The sequence below is a fragment of the Hyla sarda genome, chromosome 10 (assembly GCF_029499605.1).
Source record: "Hyla sarda isolate aHylSar1 chromosome 10, aHylSar1.hap1, whole genome shotgun sequence".
Taxonomy (NCBI): domain Eukaryota; kingdom Metazoa; phylum Chordata; class Amphibia; order Anura; family Hylidae; genus Hyla; species Hyla sarda.
This window is the reverse complement of record NC_079198.1, coordinates 95,709,205-95,722,091: the sequence shown is the minus strand read 5'-3', so window position 1 is coordinate 95,722,091 and position 12,887 is coordinate 95,709,205. Positions and strand designations below refer to the sequence as shown.

Here is a 12,887-nt window from a genome sequence, read left to right as displayed (position 1 = left end):
AGTGATGTACAGAGATTGTCATCAATCACCAATGGGTCTCACAGCCTAAACTCCAAATTGACGTATCAATGTTATGTTTTGCAGTATAGGATAAAACCCCTGATGGCGGCCCTAGTGCTAACCACTGATCCGCCATGGTATGACCATTACCAATTGTGTCCATACAGGTTTCATGCACCGCCATTAATATTTTATTTTATTAGCACTAGCTGTTCTTTTTATTCTTTATTAGACAACCATTTATTCAGATTTATTATGTGTTTCTTACTAGCGGACAGTATTTCATTATTTAGTAATATATTGTGGTAGCATGTTATCGATCTCTGTAAAGGATTAAGAGGTATTTCCAGTAGGAGAACCTTATTCATTATTCTTGATAACTTTCTGGACATGTGCCAACCAAAGGATGAGCATGTCCAGCCCTCTCATGTTATGGCGATAGCTCTGCACTGTTTATATATTCTTGTTGTTAATAAAGTGATACAATTGGTCTATACATGTCGGGAGTGCACTATTCTTTTAGTGTTTCTCTTTTTGTTTAGGGCTTGTATTGTAATTGGGCACACATTTGTTTATCTTTTAGGGTTGAGCCTCCATTTTTTTGCTTATTGACCAACAAGGTAGTCATCATCCCCTGGTCTCCTCCACATCATGGTGCCTTTACTGCTGAAGCTCTCATGTTTACTTAGTCTTCAGGGGCGTGAATAATATCCATGTGGAATTCTAACCAGACCACGTCACATTCACTGGAAGGAACCCTTTCTCATCTTTCATATCATCATGAACTAAGCAGTGGGAATGGTGTTTAGCAGCTGCTTATCACACCTGCTACTGAAAAAGAGACATTTGACCACACCAATAATTGTTGTTTATAAGAATGTTCAGATGACATCTAATGTAAATGGCCAGCTTGGGACAATGGTTGGTTGGTAGACTCAACCTTCAATGAAATCTGCTTGTTTGGCTATAAATTTTTCAATCATTTCAATCAAACATTGTAGCTGCTTATTGTATAACTCAGTACTGTAGGGGGTCGCATGCCATACGTGGTTTCCAAGTCAGTGGTTGGGGGACCACTGGTCTACAACATATTCCAGAGTTATTTCTTCTATATGGAGTCTCTCTCGGTATGATGGTATTTAATAAAGATAAGTTAACATTCACTTAAGAGAATACATCTGACAAATCCATTTCCATACATTGGCGGAGGCTATGGCTTGTTTTATTAGTCCTTGACAACGTAAGTATTCGAGACCTGAATTGATCTTCTGAGTCAGCATTTTCTTCTTTCTGGTAATTAATCCTGTCTTCCTGGTGATAAATTCAGACAGCGGGAATTGGATGTGAATTCTCCTCCGATGCTCACGTTGATAGAGCTGGGACTGCACCAAAAGGATCCAGCTGAAATGCATAATCTGAAGGCAAGAGAATTGCAAGTCATTGCCCGAACAGTCCATTCATTATATAGACTACTTTAATTAATGAATATGTGATACGACTTCAAAGCTTTCCAATCAGATCTTACTCATCTTATGAACCAGTTCAAAGTTCCCCTAGCTTTCTGAGATTTAACATAGTGTAGGGCTTTCATCTTCCCACACCCTCAGTATACGTATTCTTCATTACCCAGAAAGTCCAAATTTTCTGCACTTAACCTACAAAAAGAATTATATATATATATACATTACTGTGAAAAAAATCCTTTAACAGTATATTGTTGCCTAGGAAATTAGTAAAGACATTCTATGTACTTTCTTTTCTAAGGGTGGCCTTATGTTATGAGCTGATGACAAAATGGAGCTCTGGGCAAGAAATGCTTCAGTTCCAGTTCATGAGAAAGTTATCAAACCCAACAACTGTTCATTAAAAGGGTATTTTGGCTTTATACATCTTATCCCCTATCCAAAGGATAGGGGATAAGATGTATGATCACAGGGGGTCCTGCCGCTGAGGACCCCCACTATCTCGGTGCAGCCCCCTGACATTCTGTGATGAGACCGCGACGTGACATCACAGCCATGCCCCCTCCATTAATTTCTATGGGAGGGGGCGTGATGGCCATAACGCCCCCTTCCATAGATATGAATGGAGGGTCGGGGCGTGGCCGTGATGTCACGTCCCTGTCTCGGAGCCAGCAGCAAAAATAAATTGGCTGTAGAAAAATGAGCTGCACTATACCATTTATATCCAAATAGTGAACATTACAGTGCTTGTGGGAACAAGTAAAGATAGCTTACAGATTTTTCCTATGGAGATCCATGTTTCCTTCAACCTCTGAAACTGAAACCTGTCTTTGCTTTCTCCAACACCTGCTGGGTGTACATCTGTAATCAGCACCATTTAAGAAATAAATGGTGTGTGGACCACACAGTTGGTGAGTGCCGCTTAGTTTTATTCATTAAAATTTGCTAACCACATATTGGGACTAATACTGCCGATAAGCCCATAGAAAGAAAGAACCAAGGTTATGTTAGTAGAATATGATTATAGACTAAGAAGTGCCCATTTTCAGGGGTGTGCATAAAAGAAGTATTCCCATTTTTGACATTTATTACATATTCATAAATGTCTGACAGGTGTGGTCCCATAGGTAAGACTTGCACCTATAGGAAATAATAAGAGGTCTGGCAACTTTTTTTTTCAAAATTTCATTCTCCTATAGGCTTCAACAGAGAGAGCGGTAACCAAGCGCATCCACCTTGTCATTGAAGCCTTTGGAAAATGTCACAGCTGGGAACGAGGAAAGAAGAAGCACTAGACCCTGGATATTCCAAAAAGTCAGCATCCTAGGGGTATTGATAGAATAGCCTGTGAAAGATGGAAATACTTACCTAAACTTGAAAAGACACAGTAGTGTTCCTTTATCCGGAGCTGGTATAGCTTACACACTTGACCATATCTTCATGCTGGGACTAGAGAATTTGGCACCTGTTGCTTTTAATTTCATTTTTTTTCTTTAAAGAGGTGAATCCTTCATTTTGCCTATTCATGAAAGGGGTACTTCGCTGATAGACATCTTATCCCCTATCCAAAGGATAGGGGATAAGATGTCTGATTGCGTGGGTCCCGCTGCTGTGGCCCCCCACGATCTCCTGCTGCACCCAGCTTTCTCAACAAACGCTGGGTTCCTTCAGCAGTGGTAGTAATGTCATGGCCACACCCCCTTGTGACTTCACACCACACACCCTCCATTCATGTCTATGAGAGGGGCGTGTCGGTCGACACACCCCCTCCCATAGACATGAATGGAGGAGGCGTAAGGGACATCATGAGGGGGTCGTGGCCATGATGTCACGATCAGAACACAATGTTCAGAACGCTGGAGCACCGGAGTACCCCTTTAATCCTTTGTTTGTCAACACTGTGCAAGATTCCAGGCCTTTCAGTATTTACTGGGAAATGGGATTGAGCTCCGTATGGTTTAACCAATTGTCATTTACATAACCCACGTGATCACTGCAGTAAGGATAGGAAAGTGGGCACTTTTTATGGGAAGGCACAAAGTAGACCATTGACTATAACGTCCAATCGTATGTAAAGAAAATTGAAGCCAGCATGAGATATAGTGGCACAGACCTTTCCTACCATTGATGCTAATTTGTTCTAGAAATCCGTGAGGGTCAGAAAGATTGAACTCCAGAAATTGGTTGCATATCTTAGAAATAAACACCATTGCATATCCTGAGAACATTTTTAAAGGGATTTTCGTAAGGATTAGAAAAACTGAGCTGATTTCTTTAAAATAAAAATAAAAACTGCACCACACCACACCATTGCAGCTCAGCTCCATTGAAGTGAAAGAAGAAAAGTTGTAATACCACACTCAACCTGGGGAAAGTGCAGTTTTTGGAAGAAATTAGCTCTATTTTTCAAATCCTGGATAACTCCTTAAAGGGGTACTCCAGTGGAAAACATTTTTTTTTTTATCAACTGGTGCCAGAAAGTTAAACAGATTTGTAAATTACTTCTATAAAAAAAATCTTAATCCTTCCAATACATTTTATGGGCTGTATACTACAGAGGAAATGCTTTTCTTTTTGGATTTCTCTGATGTCACGACCACAGTGCTCTCTGCTGACACCTCTGTCCATTTTAGGAACTGTCCAGAGCAGCATATGTTTGCTGTGGGGATTCTCTCCTGCTCTGGACAGTTCCAAAAATGGACAGCAGAGGTCAGTAGAGAGCACTGTGGTCGTGACATCAGAGAAATCCAAAAAGAAAAGCATTTCTTCTGTAATATACAGCCCCTAAAAAGTACTGGAAGGATTAAGATTTTTTAATAGAAGTAATTTACAAATCTGTTTAACTTTCTGGCACCAGTTGATTTAAAAAAAAAAAGTTTTCCACGGGAGTACTCCTTTAAGGTTGTTTTCCTTTTTACTCTTTTTGCTTTTTTTATGTTCTTTTCGGACATCTTTACAAAAATCATGGCACAAAAAAGGCCCCACAAGCATGAGAAAATAGGATTTGTGAACGCATATTTGATAGTCTACAGAAGCGCCAAATTAGAAATTAAAATGAGAATCTATTTTTTACCAGTTTTCCTCTATCATAAGAAAATGTTTTATTATGCAAATGTTTATTTTACATTATGCAAATACTTTGCTCCAGAATATTTAAAAAGGATCAAATATAGAAATGCTATTTAACAGGGTAATTTGTTCCCATTGTTCATAACAAATGCAGTAAAACTAGACATTTGCAATCAGAGGTTTAGTGCCCCATTCAGAGTCATAAGAGCTCACTATGTGAAATTTATATCTGCAAGATGAATATTTGTAATGCAGGTAAAAATTAATATTGTCACACATTCTACTGTATGGCGGGATGTCTTCTGATGGGTAAATTCTGCCTGGGGATATTATTTTCCTAGGCGAAAAGCAGTGCCAGAACTCCCTGTAGTTACTAACTTAAAGGGGTACTCTGCCCCTAGACATCTTATCCCCTGCTTCACCCGGCATTCGTTTAGAGCAGTGGTCTTTAACCTGCGGACCTCCAGATGTTGCAAAACTACAACTCCCAGCATGCCAGGACAGCCGATGGCTGTCCGGGCATGCTGGGAATTGTAGTTCTGCAACATCTGGAGGTCCGCAGGTTAAAGACCACTGGTTTAGAGCATTGGGTGCAGTGCCGGAGGCTCGTGATGTCACAGCCACGCCCCCTCAATGCAAGTCTATGGGAGGGGGCGTGACATCCATAACGCCCCCTCCCATAGACATGCATTGAGGGGGCGTGGCCATGACATCACGAGCAGGCGTGACTCAGTCATCCGGCATGGAGCAAAGTTTTCTCCTTGCACCCAATGTCTGGGGTGCCGCAGCCAAGATTGCGGGGGTCCAAAGGATAGGGGGATAAGATGTCTAGGGGCGGAGTACCCCTTTAATGTCTTTCAACTGCACCCAGGAGGTTCTAAGTGCCACCACACATGGTCCATGCACCCAGTCCAGCCATGTGCATGAGTCCTGATAGTAAGAAAAACAGAGGAATTCCTCTTGAACTTCTTTACACCCTTTTGTCCTTCTGTCACTTCTTCTCAAGTTTCTTCAGTAGGTATTGTTGATGGATAACTTTAACTATATCCTTCCACCTGCAAGTAACAACCTTGGAAATTCCAGGAAAGACAGGATATAAGAGCTGCAGAGGTTTTTTTTTGTAAGTGACACAAAGGGAACATTACGTGAAGATATTATAACCATGTCATTACAGGTTTCAATCTGTATTTTTAAGACGTAAGTTCATCTGTCCCTCTATGGACACTTACAGTAAGTTATTATTATTTGTTGGTCAACCTCAATAAATGGGAACTTGAATTGCACATCATTCATCTATACAGAAGGCTTATAAAAATAGGATTACCATAGACAAATTGGAATTCGTGCTAGAGACGTCAAGGACTGGGACCTGGAGAATAAACTCCTCAGTTTCATTGTCCCACTGACTGTTTCCCCTGCCTCCATCTGACTTCTGCTAAAAGTAAATATCGCTGCAGGTGCCACCCTGGAAGACAATGCTCAGTCTGGGATGTCTACCGCGAGAGTTGAACACTCCCATGGGGAGATGCTTCGCATCCTCCTAATATCAGTATACAGCGGTCCCTTATGTTACTATATTTATCGGTTCCAGGGCGACCACTGTATGTGAAACCATTGTATGTTATGACCATAACTCTATGGAAACCTGGTTCTGAAGTTGGTTCTGAAACCCCCAAAAAGACATCTAAAAATAGGAGAATGTGAGGATCAAAGAAAAATAAATGGATAACTAATGTAGACAAAGCAAGTTCTTACATATAAAAGTAAGAAAGATCTGCTGGAAGCTGTAAATCACTGTCTATGTAGAGGACAGGAGCTTCTTCAGGGTCTTGTAAAGTACACGCAGTGTCCCAAAAATGTTAAATGGTGCCGCCCTCACCTGGTGTCCAAAGGAGCAGCTAACCCTGGCACAGTAAAAAGTAGTACAGAACATGTAATACCTCCCTGTACTGTAGGGAGGCACTACCAGACAGTCAGTCAGTGCATGCACTTCATTAGTACAGGTGTTTTACTAGTGAAATGCCCATTCTGATTGGTCAGTCCCAGAAAAGACAATTTTATGTTGAAAATATTGTAACCTGATGCCATTGTTAAGGGTTGAGGGACCACTGTACTTATTTAAAATTAGTAAAAAAAATATATGAAAAAAAGATCTGTCAAAGTACCGTCTTGGTCTAACGTCATGTGCTGTATCCTAAAGGACTTAGTAATGGCTGCTTTATATTACATTTAAATGATACAGAAATCAGAACTTATAAAGCTTACAAAATAATGTTGCCTAGAAATTGTGTGCAGTTGTCATGGTCCAAAGCATGGTCGCCTTAGAAGTGTGAAACCTGTGTAGTTGCTTAGGACACTCATTCCCACTACTGAAGAGGATGCCCAGAGATCTTGATGAACTGTACATCTGGATTGTGCATACTTGGTCTTGATCCCATACGTGGTCATGATCCTAAAAAAGCCATTTAATAATTTAATAAATGTAAATTGACATATACATATAGCATATGCAGTATTTTACATAAGTTGAGCACACCCCTCTCATTTTTGTAAATACTGTATTCTATCTTTTCATGTGACAACACTGAAGAAATGCTCCTCTGCTACAATGCTAAGTAGTGAGTGCACAGACTGTATGTTGTGCCCCCTCAAAATAACTCAACACACCATCATTCATTTCTAAACCTGGGCAACAAAAGTGAGTGCACCCCTAAGTGGAAATGTCTAAATTGGGCCCAATTGCCCAGATTTATCAAAGGATTTAGACTGTTTTTTACCGTCTAAAATTGTTGCACAGAAAGTCGCAGTCTAAATGCGACTTTTTCTAGACTTTTTCTTTAGAGCATTTTTAGTTCATGATGCATTCTAGGCTATTTTAGATGGGAAAAATGCATTGGTGCTGAATTTATGAATTGTGACTTTTCGGCGAAAAATCGGGCGAAAATACGCTGAAATGTAAGACCATGCTGAAGCAGGTTTAAATACAGTCTAAACCATAGATCTCGAAGTCTGTGCACAGAATTTATCAAGAGCCATGCGACTTTTGATAAATTAGGCGCACAATAGACCGGCCTAACGCTCTGTAGTTTGGTCTGTATTGATGAGGGAAATAGACAGCTTTGATAAATATTTTGTTTGGCCACAAATAATTTTCCAGCACTGCCTCAAGCCTCTTGGAGATGGAGTTCACCAGAGCTTCACAGGTTGCCTCTTCCATGATGACATCTGAGAACTCCCCTACCTTCAGTTTGAGGATGCCCCACTGATGCTCAATAGAGTTTAGGTCTAGAGACATGCTTTGCCAGGCCATCACCTTTACTCTCATCTTCTTTAGTAAGGCAGTGGTCATCTTGGAGGTGTGTTTGGGGTCATAATCATGTTGGAATACTGTCCTGAGGCCTCGTTTTTCGAAGGGAGTAGATAATGCTCTGCTTCAGTATGTCACAGTACATATGGGCATGCATGGTTCCCTCAATGAAATGTAGCTCCCCAGTGCCAGCAGCACTCATGCAGCCTCAGACACTCTCACCACCATGATTGACTGCAGGCAAGACATACTTGTCTTTGTACTCCTCAACTGGTTGCTGCCACACACGCTTGACATCATCTGAACCAAATAAGTTCATCTTGGTCTCATTGGACCACAGGACATGGTTCTAGCAATCAATGTCCTTAGTGTGTTTGTCTTTAGCAAACTGTTTGTAGGCTTTCTTTTGCCTTATCATTATAAGAAGCTTCCTTCTTGGATGACAGCAATGTAGACCAATTGTTTGCAGTGTGTGGCATATGGTCTGAGCACTGACAGGCTGACCCCCCCACCCCTTCAACCTCTGCAGCACTGCTGGCAGCACTAATACATCTATTTCCTAAAGACAACCTCTGGATATGACACAGAGCACATGCACTCAACTTCTTCAAACATGGTAAGGCCAGTTCTGAGTGGAACCTGTTCTGGGAAACTGTTATATGGCCTTGCCGCCCATGTCGAAGCTAACTTTCAGGGCTTCAGCTAACTTTTTATAGCCTAAGCCATCTTTATGTAGAGCAATAATACTTTTTTTCAGATCCTCTGAGAGTTCTTTGCTATGAGGTGCCATGTTGAACTTCCAGTGACCAGTATCGGAGAGTGAGAGTGATAACACAAAATTTAAGACACCTGACCCCCATCAACACTTGAGATCTAGTAACATGAATCATATGACACAGGGCAAGAAAAATGTCTAATTGGGCCCAATTTGGATATTTATCCATTTAAGGGTGTGCTCACTTTTGTTGCCAAGGTTTAGACATTTATGGCTGTGCAAAGCAAAAAGAAAAGGACATTTGCACTCACCACGTGTGGACGATGACGTGAGCCGCACCAGGGAGCGGAGTCTAACGGGCCGCTGGTTTTCACCAGAGCCCACCACAAAGCGGGATGGACTTGCTGCGGCAGGCGGCTCCAAGGTCGCTACCCCTGGCACGGCTCATCCACAAAGGCAGCCTAGGTGATGCATGGCACAGAAGAAAGAGACGTATTCAGATTCGGGGACAGGCAGGTAGGTCAGAGCTGGCGGCAAGGGACTGTGGTCAGGAAACGTAGCAAGAGAACTGGTACACGGAATAACAGATAACACAGGGAAGGCAAATCTATGGCAACAGGGCACAAAAATCAGGCAGGGAACGGGAGGATGTGCTTGGTTAAATAGGGTCAGTTCCAGGGAAACACCAATCAGTGGTGCACTGGCGCTTTAAATCTCTGAGAACCGGCGACCGGCCACCAGGGAGGACAGAGGAAGCAGGAACAAAACGCACATAGATGCGAGTGGACAAGAGAATGAGCTCGCTCAGAGAAGAGAATATGTAGGAATCTCGTGCAGCGAGAGCATCCTTAACTCTACTGGAAAGCCTTTTTTAAAGGTAGCACACAGAGCCTCATCATTCCACGCCAATTCGGAGGCAAGAGTGTGGAACTGGACCATGTAGTAAACAAGAGTAGAGTCCCCTTGGCGGAGGTTCAGTAGTGCAGTTTCAGCCGAGGAGGCCCGTGCAGGCTCTTCAAAAAAAGGAAGGCTTGTAGATTGGAGGACAATGGATCATTTCTGTCCCTGAGAGGTGCAGGCCAGAAGACTGACCACGAATGCCACCTTGGCACGCTCTGTCAGGAACTGATCAGCCATAAGTTCCACATGCCTAGAACATTGGGTCACAAACTCCCTGCACAATTTAGGGTCCCCTTCGAACTTCAACAGCAGAGACAGACATAACTTGGAGCCAACGGAAGCTACAAAGGCTGCAGACACCAGAGGAACCACTGGAGCAGGGTAGGCTGCTGCGGCTGTTGAACGGAGAGGAGCTGCTGCATTATTGCGGATAGCTGATTCAGCTGTTGTGCTTGTTGCTCAATCTGAAGAGATTGTTATGCCACTATGGCAGATAGATCAGCGACATTTGGCAGAGGCACCTTGATGGGATCCTTGGCTGGTTGTGCGGATCCGCTGTACCTGTGTGGATGATGACGTGAGCCGCACCAGGGAGCGGGATGGACTTGATGCGGCAGGCGGCTCCCAGATCGCTACCCCTGGCACGACTTCTCCACAAAGGCAGCCGAGGGGATGCGTGGCACAGAAGGAAGAGATGTTTTCACAGTGATGACCAGCAGGTAGGGCAGGGCTGGCGGCAAGGAACTGTGGTCAGGAAACGTAGTAAGAAAACTGATACACGGAATAGAAGATAACACAGGGAACGCTTTATCTAAGGCAACAGGGCACAAAGATCTGGCAGGGCACCGAAGGAAGTGCAGGGTTAAATAGGGTCAGTTCCAGGGAAACACCAATCAGTGATGCACTGGCCCTTTAAATCTCTGAGAACCGGCGCGCGTGTGCCCTAGGAGGCCGGTATGCGTGTGCTGGCCACCAGGGAGGGCAGAGGAAGCAGGAAGATGGGGGGTCAGATGAGAACCGGCGGACTGAGCGCTATCGCATCATGCGAAGCGCATTGCGGTCCGTGCGGGGAGTAGGATAGAGAGTGTGCCCATGGCCAGCAGCACTACTCGTAACACTCTGCTGTGTGTTGAGTTAATTTGAGGGGACACAACATTAAACACTTATACAGACTGTGCACTCACTCCTTTACATTGTAGCAGAGGGTTATTTCTTCAGTGATAGTAGAACAAAAAAGAGAAAAGCGAACAGATTCAGACGCTCCTTGGTGTACTAAGCTAATGAAAAAATGGTAGGTAGCAGTGAAGGTAAAAAGTGCTCACCTTATGGAGTTGAACAAAGAGTTGAACACCTGTGATGGCATATGTAGTGTGCCAACTGGCACTATTCACGGCTGCTGCACCATATCCCGGCTGATGATCAAAGGTGATCGGAGAACCAGCGTGTAGATGGACCTCTGCAGGAGAATCAGGAGAAAAAGGGACGTGCTACGGACGCTATGCCGCTAAGTGGCGGTGACTGAGCAAACACCACTGGTATATTTTTAAGACTATTTATTGGTTATAAACATACAGACAATGCATTTTAATGTGTGTCCCCTCCTCTTCATCAGGTTATCAGTGTTGTCACATGAAAAGTGAAGGGTATGCTCACTGGCAATGCATTACCAGTTACTGAAGAAAATTTACTGTATGATGTGCTGATACTGTGGTGAGATTCATGTGAAAGCAAACCTCCATATTTCCCTCACCACTTACTAAATAAAATTAAAACAGCAACACAGAGTGGAAAGAATTGGCCAAGGGCCTTTTATTAGGGGGAAATAAACACGCCATAAAATTCATAATAATAATTATAATAATACTACTACTACTAATAATAATAATAATAATAATAAATCATAAATATAATAATAAGAACAATGATAATAATAATAATAATAACCATTAAACTTGTTCTTAGACAAATTAACTCCATGTCCACCCAGGTTGCCTGGGCGACCAAACCCCACTGACAAAAGGCCTATAACAGGGAGGGGGAGAGGGGATGATCTTCTTTGCTTGAACACGAAGGTACTGTCCAGGACCCTAAAAGCAGGGAAATATATACACTCAGCTTTCCCGCTCCAGGAAAACCGGCCAATGTAAAATAATAGCAAAAACTGTGATAACCACAACATCTGCCCAGTAACTAGCCGGCCCATAGGTAAAGTCACCCAGTAACAGCTGGCACATAACTTCTACTCAGAAACAGGTGTCACAAATCTCCCCAGCAACAGGAAAACAAGAAAATTAACCAAATTAAGTATAAGAATAATTAACCCTTAGAAAACAAGGGAAAATTTAGGTGCTTTCCATGTGGCCCTTCCGCTAACACTTCTGGCCCTTGGACATCGAATAATGACTGAAATCGATTGTCAACTTTAGGGGCTGATAGTGATAGGGAGTCCCTGTGAGAGCAGCTCATCCACGGGTGATTCACTATGTGGGGAACTGATAGTTTTTGGGGATCCAATGTATGATGATATTTATGAAGCTGCATTTGGAGTTACCTTGGGAAGAGTGATAAAGGCTACAAAATGTATAGAGCGGAACTTTATACATGCTGTTTATCTAGTTTTATGTTGCATGCATTTTATTTTGCATGCATGGCTTTTTCTGCCAAGGGCCATTTGGATTTTTATAAAATCATTTGCGGGTCATACAAAATGATCAACTTAAAAACTGTTGAGCTATACTTGGTCAAACATTTAACCTGTTGAGGACCATGGGCATATGGATAAGCCCTTACGTCCTGGTACTTAAGGACCAAGGGCGTAACTGTATGCCGGTGGGAATTTCGATCCCGGCGGCTAGCCGGATGGGGATTGGAACAAGATGCCTTCTGAAATCATTCAGCAGGCATCCCGGGCAAATGCTGAGTCCTGAGACCCCCCCATGTAGGCGATCAATTCAGATCGGCGATTTGCGGCAATTCCAGGCTGATGGGGTTTCTGATGACCCGATATCCCGGAAAATAGGGATGATCAGAGCTGTCAGAGACAGCCCCGATCATCCTAAAGGATAGGAGCAAGGTGCCAGGGGTGCCACCTCCTGTTATCCCCTGCAATTGGCCAATCAGGCTGATCAGGCCGATCGCAGGGCAGGGATCGGGGGTGTCAGTTGAGATCCCCCTCTCTGCCCGCCCCTGGATGTCGGGGCAGAGTGGGGAAAGATGGCGGTGATGTGCGGGGAAGATGGCAGGGACCGGCGACCGTTACCTCAATCACGGTGTGGCGCGGGGACAAGGACCGGCGGCAGGCAAGGGGAGGCGTCCCAGATGCAGCAGTGAAGATTGCAGTAAAATGATCTTCCCTGCTGCTTCTAGGAGTTTCAAAACTACAACTCCCAGCATAGCCTATGGCTATCGGGGAAGCTGGGAGTTGTTGTTTTGC

The 12,887-nt window shown here is 43.4% G+C and overlaps 1 long non-coding RNA gene across 2 annotated transcripts; it reads right to left on the bottom strand.

Annotated features, from left to right (window-relative positions):
• Positions 1–739: 739 nt before the first annotated feature.
• On the bottom strand, positions 740–10,932 carry LOC130293435 (uncharacterized). 2 transcript variants are annotated; one of them, XR_008848210.1, is made up of 4 exons: positions 10,777–10,932; positions 6,798–6,984; positions 1,526–1,655; positions 740–1,415 (listed from the first exon to the last, which is right to left on the bottom strand). It is a non-coding gene; the product is annotated as an uncharacterized LOC130293435 (long non-coding RNA). The 2 variants fall into 2 exon arrangements; XR_008848211.1 differs by lacking the exon at positions 1,526–1,655 and having other exon boundaries at positions 10,777–10,930.
• Positions 10,933–12,887: the final 1,955 nt, after the last annotated feature.